This window comes from Heterodontus francisci, chromosome 12, assembly GCF_036365525.1.
Source record: "Heterodontus francisci isolate sHetFra1 chromosome 12, sHetFra1.hap1, whole genome shotgun sequence".
In the NCBI taxonomy this organism is placed as follows: Eukaryota; Metazoa; Chordata; class Chondrichthyes; order Heterodontiformes; family Heterodontidae; genus Heterodontus; species Heterodontus francisci.
Genome location: NC_090382.1, coordinates 34,240,481 through 34,254,259, shown reverse-complemented (window position 1 = coordinate 34,254,259; position 13,779 = coordinate 34,240,481). Strand labels below are relative to the sequence as shown.

The following is a 13,779-nucleotide window of genomic DNA, read 5'->3' as shown; positions in this document are numbered from 1 at the left end:
TGCAAACTATGATTGCAGGCATAGTCACCATCCTCTGCTGTTCACTCAAATATGTGTCACTGAAATAAAAGATCTTTAGAAGTAAACCCAGGAAGCAATAATTAATACAGAGACTTTAGAATATTTTCAAACACTAGAAATCTGAAATAAAAGTGGAAAATTCTGGAAACACACACATATCAGCATCTGTAAAGAGGAATGACACAGGTTCTAAGATCCTGGAAAGTTTACACATCCAAAATATGAACCTGCCTTCTTTTACATTCTCTGACCAGCTTTGTTTTTAAACCAGATCACTTATTCATTTCACAATGGTTGAATAAGCATAATGATGCAAAATTATATCTATTGTAGCCATTACTGTAACAGAATACCAAAATTAAAACACTACAGCCTCAAAAGAAGTGTGCTGAAATTAGCACACCAGCAAATTTTTTTATGACATTCCTTGGTCTCCTATTTTAATAGAAATGTTAACTCATTTGAAATAAATGGTGTTGCATTTGTGTTTGAAATAAAGGACAGATCAATATTACAGGAACAAGTTAAGTGTTGATGGGACTTGGCAGGAGGGGGTTGGGAGCAGTGCAGGCTAAGGCTGTGATCCACAAAATATTTTACACTCTAGCTAAATTACCCTCCTATCCTCAGGCAATAGGAAGGTCAGAGAGCAGAAACTGTTCAGAACCAGATCTTACTGGAATAAATAGAATAGCATTCAAAAGGTTAACTGTTAAGATTAACAGACTGTATTTCATAGAATAGAAAACATTCAAATAGCTTCTATCGTTAGTAATTCATAGTTATTTTGCACAAAAGTATGAATTATTTAGTAATTTGAGTTAATATAGCAAAATGGGAATTTATTGATAAATTATTTTAAGTTGAGGATTTGAATTATGCCTCAATATTTGATGCTACTGTACAGAGCGAACCCCACTGATGAGTTCACTAGATCTATGCAAGATTGAGTGCAAGGTAAATCACTGACTTCAATGATCATGCCCTAAACTTTTAAGTGATTTCCCTGAAATGTGGGGTATAGTCACACTTCCCTTGTCCAGTACCTTGTATTGGACGTTTTCGTAGGTGGATTCCTGTCTGGTTTTCAGGCTCATCATATCTGTGAAATTTACTGCATCAAGAAATTGAAACATGGGTTTTATGTCAATGTTTCTCTTGTCTCAGCAGATGTTACAATAAGTTACAAATGTGCATTGATGTAACTTTCTCATGGCAGTTGTTTCAAAACAATGGTTTTATAGAATCATAAAATAGTACAGAACAGAAGGAGGCCACCAATTCCATCCCTCTCCCTGGCAACTGAGACTGAACCAGACTGTTTAATCTTGGTGTCATGTGATCTCGAGATGAGCTTCTGATCACATACTCACACCATCACTAAAACCACCTATTTCCACCTCCGTTACATTGCCTACCTTTGCCCTTGCATTGGCTATCTGTTGCTGAAACCCTCATCCATGTCTTTATTATCTCTAGACATGACCATTCTAATGCACTCCTGGCCGCCCTCCCACGCTCTACACTCTAAACTTGAGGCTATTCAAAACTCTGCTGCCCATGTCCTAACTCACATCAGAGACCATTCAACCATCACTTCTGTGCTTGCTTACCTACACTGGCTCCTGTTTAAGTAACACCTCAATTTTGAAATTCCTATTCTTGTTTTCAAGTCACTCCATGGCCCTGCCCCTCCCTAACTTTGTAATCTCTTCCAGTCCCACAGCCCTCCGAGATATCTGAGCTCCTCTAATTCTGGTATCTTGAGCATCTCTGATTTTAATTGCTCTATCATTGGCTATGCCTTCAACTGCCTGGTTCCTATGTTCTGGAATTCCCTCCTTAAACCTCTCTGCCTCTCCAACTCACTTTCTTCCTTAAAACCTACCTGTTTGGCCAAACTTTTTTGGTGGAGTAGCACCTATCAGTCAAACCGGCTTTGATTTGCTCTTCACTACTTAATATCTCCTTATGTGGCTCAAGGTCATATATTTGTTTTATAATACCCCTCTGAAACACCTTGGGACATTTTGTTACATTAAAAGGAACTATATAAATACAAGCTGTTGACGATGAGTCTCTGCCAGCTCTATCGAAGAGTTCATGAGTTCCACTCCCCAGCTATTTCTCCAAATTTTTCTCCTTCAAGTATTTATCCAATTTACTTTTAAAAAGTAATATTGAATCTATTTCCACCACCCCATCAAGCAGAACATTCCAAATCCTCACTACACATGGCATAAAAATGTCTTCCTTATGTCGTCTCTGGTTGTTTTGCCAATCACTTTAAACCTGTCATCTCGTTATCGACCTTTTAGTGGTTTATCTTTATTTACTTCTCAACCCTTCATGGTTTTAAATGCTGTAAGGAGAACAAGATGGTGCAACACCTGTGTTAAACAGTGGCAAGATTTCAACTACACATGCACGACACTGAAGTAAATCTTACCAGCTTCAGTGCGGGAGGAAGAAGTGGTTTTCTTGTAGACGAGAATAACAGCAGCAATAATTAAAAGTAAGCCTCCCACAATAGCAACCATCCACAGCGGAGCCATCAGCCCTGGGGTTCCACCGGACTTCACTGCTAATACAAATAAAGGAGGCAATAGATTCCTATCGAAACAGGGCAGAGTTATAATGGGAATGAAATAATTGCCTGATTTAGAAATAAGTAGCAAAAATTTTAAGTGGAGTAGCACCTGGCTTTGATTTTGATTTTCACTACTTAATCTCAATCAATGTGTGAATGAAACTAACAGTCATGTTCATACTTGATCAGCAGTTACTGTGTTGCTTAATCTCCACAGTTTTCAAAGTGTCTGCCCTTAAACCACAGACCTCAGCAGAAATTAAGATCGTTTCATGGGATATTTCCGTGGGGCTTATGCTACTGATTAACTATTTGATACTCCTGCCCTTTAACACACACCGTGCCCACACAAATACAGCCACATCCCTCCACACACACCCCACCCCCCATCTGAAACCTCCCCACTCACACACAGGTACCTTACCCAGATCCTTACTGACAGCTCTCCATATCGGCTGTCCCAGGGACGCATGTTTCACCTCACACCAGTAAGTGCGATTACTGTCCCACTCTGCTCTCGGCACAGTGAGCTGGCTGACAGTCTGGTAGCTGCTATTACTGCCCAAAGCTATCTCAAACTGCGTCACTCCCATATCCAGTGGACCGTTCTCATCTCTCCAAGTCACGGAAATATCAGCAGGATAAAAGTCACACCAAACAAGTCATTGCAACAGTTTGCCCTGCAGAGGCAGCATCAAGTGAAGGGGGAGGGGGGGGGGGGGAGGGAGGGGGAGGAGGGGGGGGGGGGAGGAGGGGGGGGGGGAGGAGGGGAGGGGGAGGAGGGGGGGGGGGAGGAGGGGAGGGGGAGGGGGAGGAGGGGGGGGGGAGGGGGAGGGGGAGGAGGGGGGGGGGAGGGGGAGGAGGGGGGGGGGAGGGGGAGGGGGAGGAGGGGGGGGGAGGGGGAGGGGGAGGAGGGGGGAGGGGGGGGGAGGAGGGGGGGGAGGAGGGGGGGGGAGGGGGAGGGGGGAGGGGGAGGGGGGGGGGGGAGGGGGAGGAGGGGGGGGGAGGGGGAGGGGGAGGAGGGGGGGGGAGGAGGGGGGGGGAGGAGGGGGGAGGAGGGGGGGGGAGGAGGGGGGAGGAGGGGGGGGGAGGAGGGGGGAGGAGGGGGGGGGAGGAGGGGAGGAGGGGGGGGGAGGAGGGGAGGGGAGGAGGGGAGGGGAGGGGAGGAGGGGAGGGGAGGGGAGATCAGATGGATCACAGGCTCCCGAATGTAACCATCTACAGCATAGACAGGAACATATTAGATAGATTAAACAAATATTTACAGCTTTATCACATGCATTGGATCAAATGTATATAAGACATGGCAAGTAAAGGCAGAGAACAGTGAATATCTAGGTAAAACAGCATCACTAATTCTGTAATAAAGCAGAATGATCAATTACACATTCAGACCTCTAGAAACAGAATATGGTAAACGATTAACATTAGGGTTCCTGATTAGTACAACCTGATTACTCTAACAGCAGGTAAAACACTTAATGGTTCAGAAACAGATGCAGTACAAGGTAACACAAGCTAATATCACAGTTTATGTTCTGTCTGATAAGTAGACTTTGCAGTTATTTAACTCATTGTAAATAATAAGCTAAGAAGACCGGGTAGAATGGAGGGAGGTAATGGCCTTTGAGCTCAAAACAGCTCATTACAGAGAATCTGTAAAACATTCCTCCTGATTGTATCCTGCCTCCCAGAAGATAATTGAGTAAAAGCTCTTAAGACATTGATATATTAAAATCTACCTTACTTGAAGTCAGTCTATTCATGAATGACATTGCTATGAAACTGACAATCCATTATCCAGTGTTTGGTACAGACTAACTACCTCTTATCAGCACTTGATTGACCAATCTCTAGCACAACAAATAATCCTCCCAAAACATCCTAACTTTGTTAACAATTACATCTGGAAATCTATTTCATAGGAACATTAGTCCAGTTTGCAAAACAATAGAAGATATCAACCTTTTATAACTGCCCTGAATAAATGACCAAGTCCACTATTTCACAGCAAGTGAATAACTAAATGAAAGGCCTACATTTCTTTACTTTGTTGTTAAAGATGACTCCTCAAAAAATAGTCCATTAGCAACTTGTATCCATAGTGCTCCACTGTTTATTTACCTTTACTTCTTCACTAATGTTAGCAAAGAGAGGAATATGAGCCAAGGGACAAGAAGGTTTGTAACTGGACAGAGAGGTAAGAGGATTGCTCATTAGATTTTCCTCCTATCTTGTCCAGAATTTCAAAGAGGTGTTCTCAGTCTCCTCAGATATGATATTCCATCCTTGAGTAGACTTGGGCCTTTTAGCGAATGAAGACATTTTGAGGGGAATATTAAAGTTTGGCAGCAAAGAGGAACTGAAATCTGGAAGAAGCTTTATTAAAGTAAAACTTTGGGTGTTTCTTTGGGACATTTAATGTTTATTAGGATGTGTGCGGCATGGACTTGATAGGCTGAATGGCCTCCTTCTGTGCCGTTATGATTCTATGACTTCTGATTCTATATGGAGTAAATAGTTAAAGACAAGCAGACTGCAGTGTTCTCACCATTTCTTTTCCTCAAACTGTGCCTCACAGACGATGACAGTGAAACATGTTGAATCTCACAAGTGTGCATCGAGCCAGATTCCCACTCCTACAGCAACTGCTAACTCACTTCTGGAAGTGTAGCTCCCATTTGTATTTAGAACCAGTAGAAGGGTTTGTGAACTAGAAGCTGGCTGACTGTTATTAACCAGCCACCTAAAGGAAATGCTTTCAGGATAAAATCCAACAGCCAGACACACAATTGTTGCTGTCTTCTTCACATCAACCTCTTCAAAGTTTGGTGGCAAAACGTAGATGGATGGTGGAATCAGGTCTAAATGAATAGAGACGGTTATTGGTCAGAATAGCATTGTATAGATGATAATGGTAAAGAAAGAACTTGCATTTAGATATCACATCTTCAGGACATCCCAAACTGTGAAGTGTAGTTACTGTTACTTTGTTGGCAAATGTGGCACCTAATTTGCATACATTGCAGTCCCACAAACAACGAGAAAAATGTCTAGTGAAATCTTAAAATAAATCTTATTTGTTTTAATGATTATTCATATATGAAAACAATATTTTCTAGACAGCTTCTATGTCATTATAACGTAATAGCAGTTCCAGGGAGAGGAAGGCCCTGGGTCCATCTCGCCCACCACTTCACAGTGTTCCTATGGTGCATTTCAAATAAAACTGAATCCCATGTGTTGATGAGAACCTGTCCAGTTCCTTCTTGAAACCCATGAAGGTTTCTTGTTCCTCTATGTATGCCAGTAATCTATTCTACATGCTACCATTCATTAAGTAAGAGATGTTTTTTTTTTTATTCGTTTGTGGGATTTGGGTGTGGCTGGCTAGGCCAGCATTTATTGCCCATTCCTAATTGCCCTAGAGAAGGTGGTGGTGAGCTGCCTTCTTAAACCGCTGCAGTCTTTGGGGTATAGGTACACCCACAATTCTGTTAGGGAGTTCCACGATTTTGACCTAGTGACAGCAAAGGAATGGTGATATAGTTCCAAGTCAGGATGTTGTGAGGCTTGGAGGGGAACTTGCAGATGGTGGTGTTCCCATGCATCTGCTGCCCTTGTCCTTCTAGGTGGTAGAGGTCGCGGGTTTGGAAGGTGCTGCCAAAGGAGCCCTGGTGCATTGCTGCAGTGCATCTTGTATAAGATACACACTGCTGCCACTGTGCATTGTTGGAGGGAGTGAATGTTGAAGGTAGTAGATGGGGTGCCAATCAAGCGGTCTGCTTTATCCTGGATGGTGTCGAGCTTCTTGAGAGTTGTTGGAGCTGCACCCATCCAGGCAAGTGGAGAGTATTCCATCACACTCCTGACCTGTGCCTTGTAGATGGGGGACAGACACTGGGGAGTCAGGAGGTGAGTTACTCGCCATAGAATTCTCAGCCTCTGACCTGCTGTTGTAGCCACAGTATTTATGTGCCTAGTCCAGTTCAGTTTCTGGTCAATGGTTAACCCCCCCAGGATGTTGATAATGGGGGATTCAGCAATGATAATGCCATTGAACATCAAGGGGAGATGGTTAGATTCTCTCTCGTTGGAGATGGTTTTTTTAGAGGGGGTTTGAGGAAAATATTTTCACCCAGAGGGTGGTTAGAATCTGGAACACACTGCCTGAAGAAGTGGTAGAGGCAGGAACCCTCACAACATTTAAGAAGTATTGAGATGAGCACTTGAAACACCATAACATACAAGGCTATGGGCCAAGTGCTGGAAAATGGGATTCGAATACATAGGTGCTTGATGGCTGGCACGGGCACAATGGGCTGAAGGGCCTGTTTCTGTGTTGTATAACTCTATGATTCTATGGCCATTGCCTGGCACTTGCGTGGCGCAAATGTTACCTGCCACTTATCAACCCAAGCCTGGATGTTGCCCAGGTCTTAGTGCATATGGACATGGGCTGCTTCAGTATCTGAGGAGTCACAAATGGTGCTGAACATTGTGCAACCATCAGTGAACATTCCCACTTCTGACTTTATGATGGAGGGAAGGTCATTGATGAAACAGCTGAAGATGGTTGGGCCTAGGACACTACCCTGAGGAACTCCTGCAGTTGTGTCCTGGGACTGAGATGATTGACCTCCAACAACCACAACCATCTTCCTTTGTGCTAGGTATGACTCCAACCAGCAGAGAGTTTCCCCCCTGATTCCAGTTTTGCTAGGGCTCCTTGATGCCATACTCTGTAAAATGCTGCCTTGATGTCAATGGCAGTCTCTCTTACCTCACCTCTGGCAGTCTCTCACCTCACCTCTGGAGTTTAGCTCTTTTGTCCATGTTTGGACCAAGGCTATAATGAGGTCTGGAACAGAGTGGTGCTGGAGGAACCCAAACTGAGCGTCAGTGAGCAGGTTATTGTTGAACAAGTGCTGCTTGATAGCACTGTCGATAACCCCTTCCATCACTCAAGTTCCTCCAGCATGTCCTTTTTTTTTGTGTCCTTAATTTGTAAATATGACCTTGTGCATGACTGAAAATCTTACTTGAATCCAATTATTTCAAATCTTTAATAATTTTACACATTGTTATAAATTTATTCTGTGAATAATATAAGTAGAATCAAAATATGCTTATGGCGCAATTGGATTATGTGAGTTGTGATTTTTTGAGCTGCCACTGTTAGGGAAAATCTCTTTGTATTTTCCACTTTTTAAAATGGTCCACACAAAGAACCAAAACTGTCTTTATGGGAAAAAAATGTTCAGATGTCAGAAACGGTTAAACAACACTTGGAAATAGCAGTACTGCATAGTTTGGGGTGGAGGTTACCAAGTTTGAAACAGAGACCTACTAGAGATCTTTAAAATTATGAAGGTTTGATAGAGCAGATGCAGAGAGTATGTTTCCACTTATGTGAAAGAGCAAAATTAGAGGCCATAAATATGAGATAGTCACTAATAAATCCAAAAGGGAGTTCAGATGAGACTTCTTCACCCACACAGTGGTGAGATTGTGGAACTCTCTACCACAAGGAGTAGCTGAGGTGCATAGTACAGACACATGTAAGGAGAAGCTAGATAAGGGCGAAGAGAATAGAGGGTTATACTGATAGTTGAGGAGGCTGGAGTGGAGCATTAACAGCAGCATGGACTGTTACGACCAGGTGAGAAAGAGGTCTAGGGGTCCCTTTCAACCTTCACCTGGTCTTACTGTAACAGGGTTTTATTTTAAACACATCGTGTTTTAGCTCCCCCTTGGCAAATCCTTAGAGTCATAGAGAGATACAGCACTGAAACAGGCCCTTCAGCCCACTGAGTCTGTGCCGACCATCAGCCACCCATTTATACTAATCCAACATTAATCCCATATTTCATTAATCCCATATTTCCTACCACATCCCCAACTTCCCTCAATTCTCCGACCACCTACCTACACTACGGGCAATTTACAATGGCCAATTTACCTATCAACCTGCAAGTCTTTGGCTGTGGGAGGAAACCGGAGCACCCGGCGGAAACCCACGTGGTCACAGGGAGAACTTGCAAACTCCACACAGGAGTTCACCACTTTCCAATTATAAGGCAAAGAAACCAGCACAAACAGGCTTTCTCAGGTTTAAAGAAGAAAAGATGAAATTTATTAAACTTAAACTCGAATTCGGTTAATGCCTACAGATACACGATGCGCCCACGCTAGCATGCATACACGATACACGCATGCAGATAAGGACAGAAAGAGCAGAAGAAAAATAAAGTGGAAAAGTTTGAGGCAAACTCTGAAGAGGGTTTTATGTTGCTGTGCTTCGAGCTTGCTGTAGAGTCCTTGATTGTAGGTAGATATTGCTTTTTGTTGGGGCCCAGTATTCTTCTTAAACCTTGTTCACTGTCTCTCTTGTTCTCTCTTTTGGGGTTCACGTGTCTTCAGTGGGTTTTGAAGTTCCATGAGAAAGAGATGGGAGCAGGCAGACAGGAGAGGCAGTCTGCTTCAGTCCAGGAGCATTCTGCTTTCTGCAGGTTCTCAGTTAAAACTCTGCAACAACCAGTTAGTCATGTGACTAACTGGTCTGACCATGTCTGTTTGTGGATTGAATTGGAGCAGGGAATAGCTCCTTTGTCTACAAGCACTGTCTGTTAATAGGTAAATGTTCTTTTTCAGCCAAGGTCTGGCAATTCTTGTAACAGGCCTCTTCTTCCCAGCAACAATTTGAAATTTAATGTCCATGTGGCAAAGTTAATGTGCCTCATTCTTGGCAGGTGGGGGACCTGCATGACAACTGGTTGAGTCAAATGGCCTGTTTCTTTGCTGTATTGACATGCAATTTCTGATCACAGTGTATTGGTCGAAAGATCGGGGTAGAGTTTCTGCTTGTTTACTACCAGGTAACATTAGCACAATATCGGCAGAATTGATTGAACCATTGAAAAAGATTGGACGAGTTAAACACAAGTGAGTTATATCCAAAAGCACTTCCGTTCATGTTTTCCACTGGTTCAAGATTCAATTCGCTCGAATCAGGCCTCGCCCAGAAACCAGGATACAACCCCAGGTTGAAATTGTGAAATTCTACCGAGTGCACTGATTTAAGAAGGCTCTTCAAATTTTCTTAAGTACATAGGCACTCTTAGGCCAGTCTTCAAGTTTTTTTCATATCAAAAGAAGTTTACTCAGAAACTCGAGTTTACACCAATGAAACTATTAAATATTTCAGTATAGTTCTTTTAAGCCATTTTCAGTTATTTTAAATCAGCTTACTGTTACAACCGACCGCTCCAGTCAAAGCCCCCAATCAAAATATACGATTCTGATTATGGTGGGAGAAACGCACTGTTAATTCAATCTTGTTGCTCCACAGATCACCTAACATATAATTTAAAACTTTCCAAATTAAAGAAAGACCCAGCCAAATTTTACCATTTATTAACTCCTGAATGAGGCTAACCAAACCAGGTGTCTTTAAATCAACATATTAACTCTTTAATTAGAAGAACTAAATTCTTAAACACTATGAAGATATAAACAACATTTAAAATAGAAAAAATTAGAGTCCTTGCAAGTTTACAATCCAATGTTGCTTGAAGTCCTCACAGTCGTCCGATGTGGGGAAAAATGGTTCTTGCACAGTAGAACATTCCGTCGTCTAACTTCAGCACTAGGTGATGCTTTCCTTCTCCAGCGAATTTCAATAATTAACAACTTGCAAACACTTTCAATAGAATCAATCTGACTTTAGAGTTCTTTGAGGGATAAAAGTTTGTCACAGTCTAACTTCCCTTCCTTCAGTTTAAATTACCAGAGATCTCTGTTTTGGATTGAGTTTTTGTTAGAATTTTGAGAGATAATAATTAAACAGACTAAATTTCTCTTCCTTCAGTTTAAATGGTTGGGAGCTCTTTTTCAGCTGCTAACACCACAGCTGTCTGTGTCCTCTGTGTCTATTCTGTTAGAACAAACTGTCTTCAACTAAAAGGCCAGTTCAAAATTGAATTGGAACAAATGTATCACTTGATACTCACTCCCAGTGGCTGTATCTATGGTAATGAGAAAGCACCCTTTGAATCGCAGTCTCCAAATGATTGTTTCTAAGGCAATGAAAATGCATCTTCCTATTACTCCTGAGGCTTGCAGGTTCTTAAAGCAATACTGATCCTTTGCAAGCCTTAAAGGCAAACTGCATATTCCTGGGAAAAAAAACTAAAGGACCATGACATTACTCAGATGAAATAAAAGCAGAAAGTGCTGGAAATACTCAGCAAGTCTGGCAGCATCTGTGGAGAGAGAAACAGAGTTAACGTTTCAGGCCTGTGACCTTTCATCAGATGGCCACAGACCTGAAACTTTAACTCTGTTTCTGTCTCTGCCATACCTGCTGAGTATTTCCAGCACTTTGTTTTTATTTCAGATTTCCAGCATCTGCAGTATTTTGATTTTACTCATAGATGAAGGCTGGTTGGGTAAAATCTTACTAAATATGTTTAATTTTGTTGATAAACCCACTTTCAGCTGTATTAATAAAACTACACTAGGTTGGGACTCTTAAATTCATCAGGGTATACTTTTTAATGGAAAGAAAATAAAAATAAATAATTGTTATATTACTATGCCTGGTTGCACTGGTTCATGGAATATTTTAGGTTTGTGATTGTGCAAATTAATTTTAATGGAAACTTGAAACGTAGCCTATCTAGTACAATTCCAAGCACATATTGAGCACAGTTTCCTGATTGCACCCAAAGCAGAAACTCGACTCCAACATCATCTACAAGGTCAAGTGCCTGATTCTCTGGATATTAACATACCAACATGAAGAAAGCTCTTTACATCATCATATTATATGATAGGTAATGTATTTGAGGTGCAAATTTCTGATACTTTGATTTGCCCCTACGTTGCTCCATTTGTAAAGCATCACACAAGGTTGATACGGGGTTGGAATTTGACTATTTGGGGCTCATTCTGAGCTACTTCCATAGTGGGAGAGTTCTTCAAGCACAGTAAAAGAGTATGCTAGTATTATTTTGAAATCATTACTACTAAAAGTACTAAACCCAGTTGTTATTTATAATTATATATATATATATATGGTTACAGCACAGAATGTTTCAACCCTTCCGCCAATGGGAACAGTTTCTCTCTACACTGTCTAGACCTCTTATGATTTTGAATACTTCAATCAAATCTCCTCTCAACCTCTTCTTCTCTAAGGAGAACAACCAGAGTTTCTCCAATCTATCCACCTTCATCCCTGGAACCATTCTCGTAAATCTTCTGTACTCTCTCTAAACCCTTCACATCCTTCCAAAGGTTTGGTGTCCAGAATTGGACACAGTACTCCAGCTGAAGCCGACAGTCTTTAATAAAGGTTGAACATAACTTCCTTGCTTTTGTACTCTATCCATTATTTATAAAGTCCAGGATCCCATATGTCTTTTTAATTGTTTTCTCAACCTGCCCTGCTACCTTCAATGATTTGTGCCCCAGGTCTCTGTTCCTACATCCCCTTTGCAATTGTGACCTTTATTTTATATTGCCTCTCCTCATTCTTCCTACTAAAATGTATTACTTTGCACTTCTCTGCATTAAATTTCACCTGCCACGTGTCCACCCATTCCACCAACCTATCTATGTCCTATTGAAGTCTATCACTATCCTCCTCACAGTTCATATATTTCCAAATTTTGTGTCATCTGCAAATGATGAAATTGTGCTCTGTACACCCAAGTCATTAATATATATCAGGTAAAACAGTGGTGTTGGTATTGACCCCTGAGGAACGTGACTGTGCACCTTCTCCAGTCCGAAGAACAACCGTTCACCGCTACACTCTTTCTAGTCCCTTACCCAATTTCGTATCAATGCTGCCACTGTCTGTTTTATTCAATGGGCTTCAACTTTGTTGGCAAGCCTATTATGTGGCACTTTATCAAATGGCCTTTGAAAGTCCTTATATAATAAACAAATCTTGAGCATTACCTTCATCAACCCCCTCTGTTACCTCACCAAAAAGCTCAAACAAGTTAGTTAAACATGTCTTTAACAAATCCTTGCTGGCTTTCCTTAATTAATCTGCATTTGTCCAAGTGATTGTTAATTTTGTCCTGGATTATTGTTTCTAAAAGCTTTCCGCCACGGAGATTAAACTGACTGGCCTATAGTTCCTGGGTTAATCTTGACAACCTTTGAACAAAGGTATAACATTTACAATTCTCCAGTCTTCTGGCACCACCCCGGTATCAAAGAAGGATTGGAAGATTATGGTCAGTGACTCCGCAATTTCCACCCTTACTTTCCTCAGCATCCTCAGATGCTTGGTGATTTATCAATTTTAAGTACAGTCGGCCAATCTAATACTTCTAGCCCACCCAGTATCTCAATCACCTCCTCTTTCACTATGACATTGGCAGCATCTTCTTTGGTAAAGACAGTTGCAAAATACTCATTTAGAACCTCAGCCATGCCCTCTGCCTCCAAGTGTAGATCTCCTTTTTGGTCCATTATTGGCCCCACCCCTCCTTTTATTACCTTTTTACTTTTTATATGCCTGTAAAAGACTTTTGGATTCCCTGTTATGTTAGCTGCCAGTTTCTTCTCATACTCCCTCTTTGCCCCTCATTTTCTTTTTCACTTCCCCTCTGTATTTTCAAGCTGTTCCAGCACAGATACAACACTGGCATCTACACAGCAATGTGGACAATTGCCCAGGTATATCCTGTCCACAAAAAGGCAGGACAAACCTAATTTGTCCAATTACCTCCCGATCAGTCTACTCTCGATCATCAGCAAAGTGATGGAAGGTGTTGTCAACAGTGCTATCAAGCGGCGCTTACTCAGCAATAACCTGCTCACCGTGTTCAGTTTGGGTTTTGCCAGGGCCACCTTCTCTAGATCTCATTAAAGCCTTGGTGCAAACATGAACAAAAGAGCTGAATTCAAGAGTTCAGGTGAGAGTGACTGCCCCTGACATCAAGGCAGCATTTGAACAGCTTCAAGAAGTCCTAGCAAAATTGAAGTCAATGGGAATCAGAGTGAAAACTCTTCACTGGTTGGAGTCATACCTAACACAAAGGAAGATGGTTGTGGTTATTGGAGGTGTTACAACCAGGTGAGAAAGGTGTCCAGGGGTCCCTCTCAGCCTTCATCTGGTCTTACTGTAACAGGGTTTTATTTTTAAA

The 13,779-nt window shown here is 41.9% G+C and overlaps 1 long non-coding RNA gene across 2 annotated transcripts; it reads right to left on the bottom strand.

Annotated features, from left to right (window-relative positions):
• Positions 1–353: 353 nt before the first annotated feature.
• Positions 354–3,173, bottom strand: LOC137375811 (uncharacterized). Of its 2 annotated transcripts, none has more exons than XR_010976062.1 (3): positions 3,036–3,173; positions 2,471–2,605; positions 354–1,135 (listed from the first exon to the last, which is right to left on the bottom strand). It is a non-coding gene; the product is annotated as an uncharacterized lncRNA (long non-coding RNA). The 2 variants fall into 2 exon arrangements; XR_010976063.1 differs by having other exon boundaries at positions 2,471–2,602.
• Between the last annotated feature and the right edge of the window lie 10,606 nt (positions 3,174–13,779).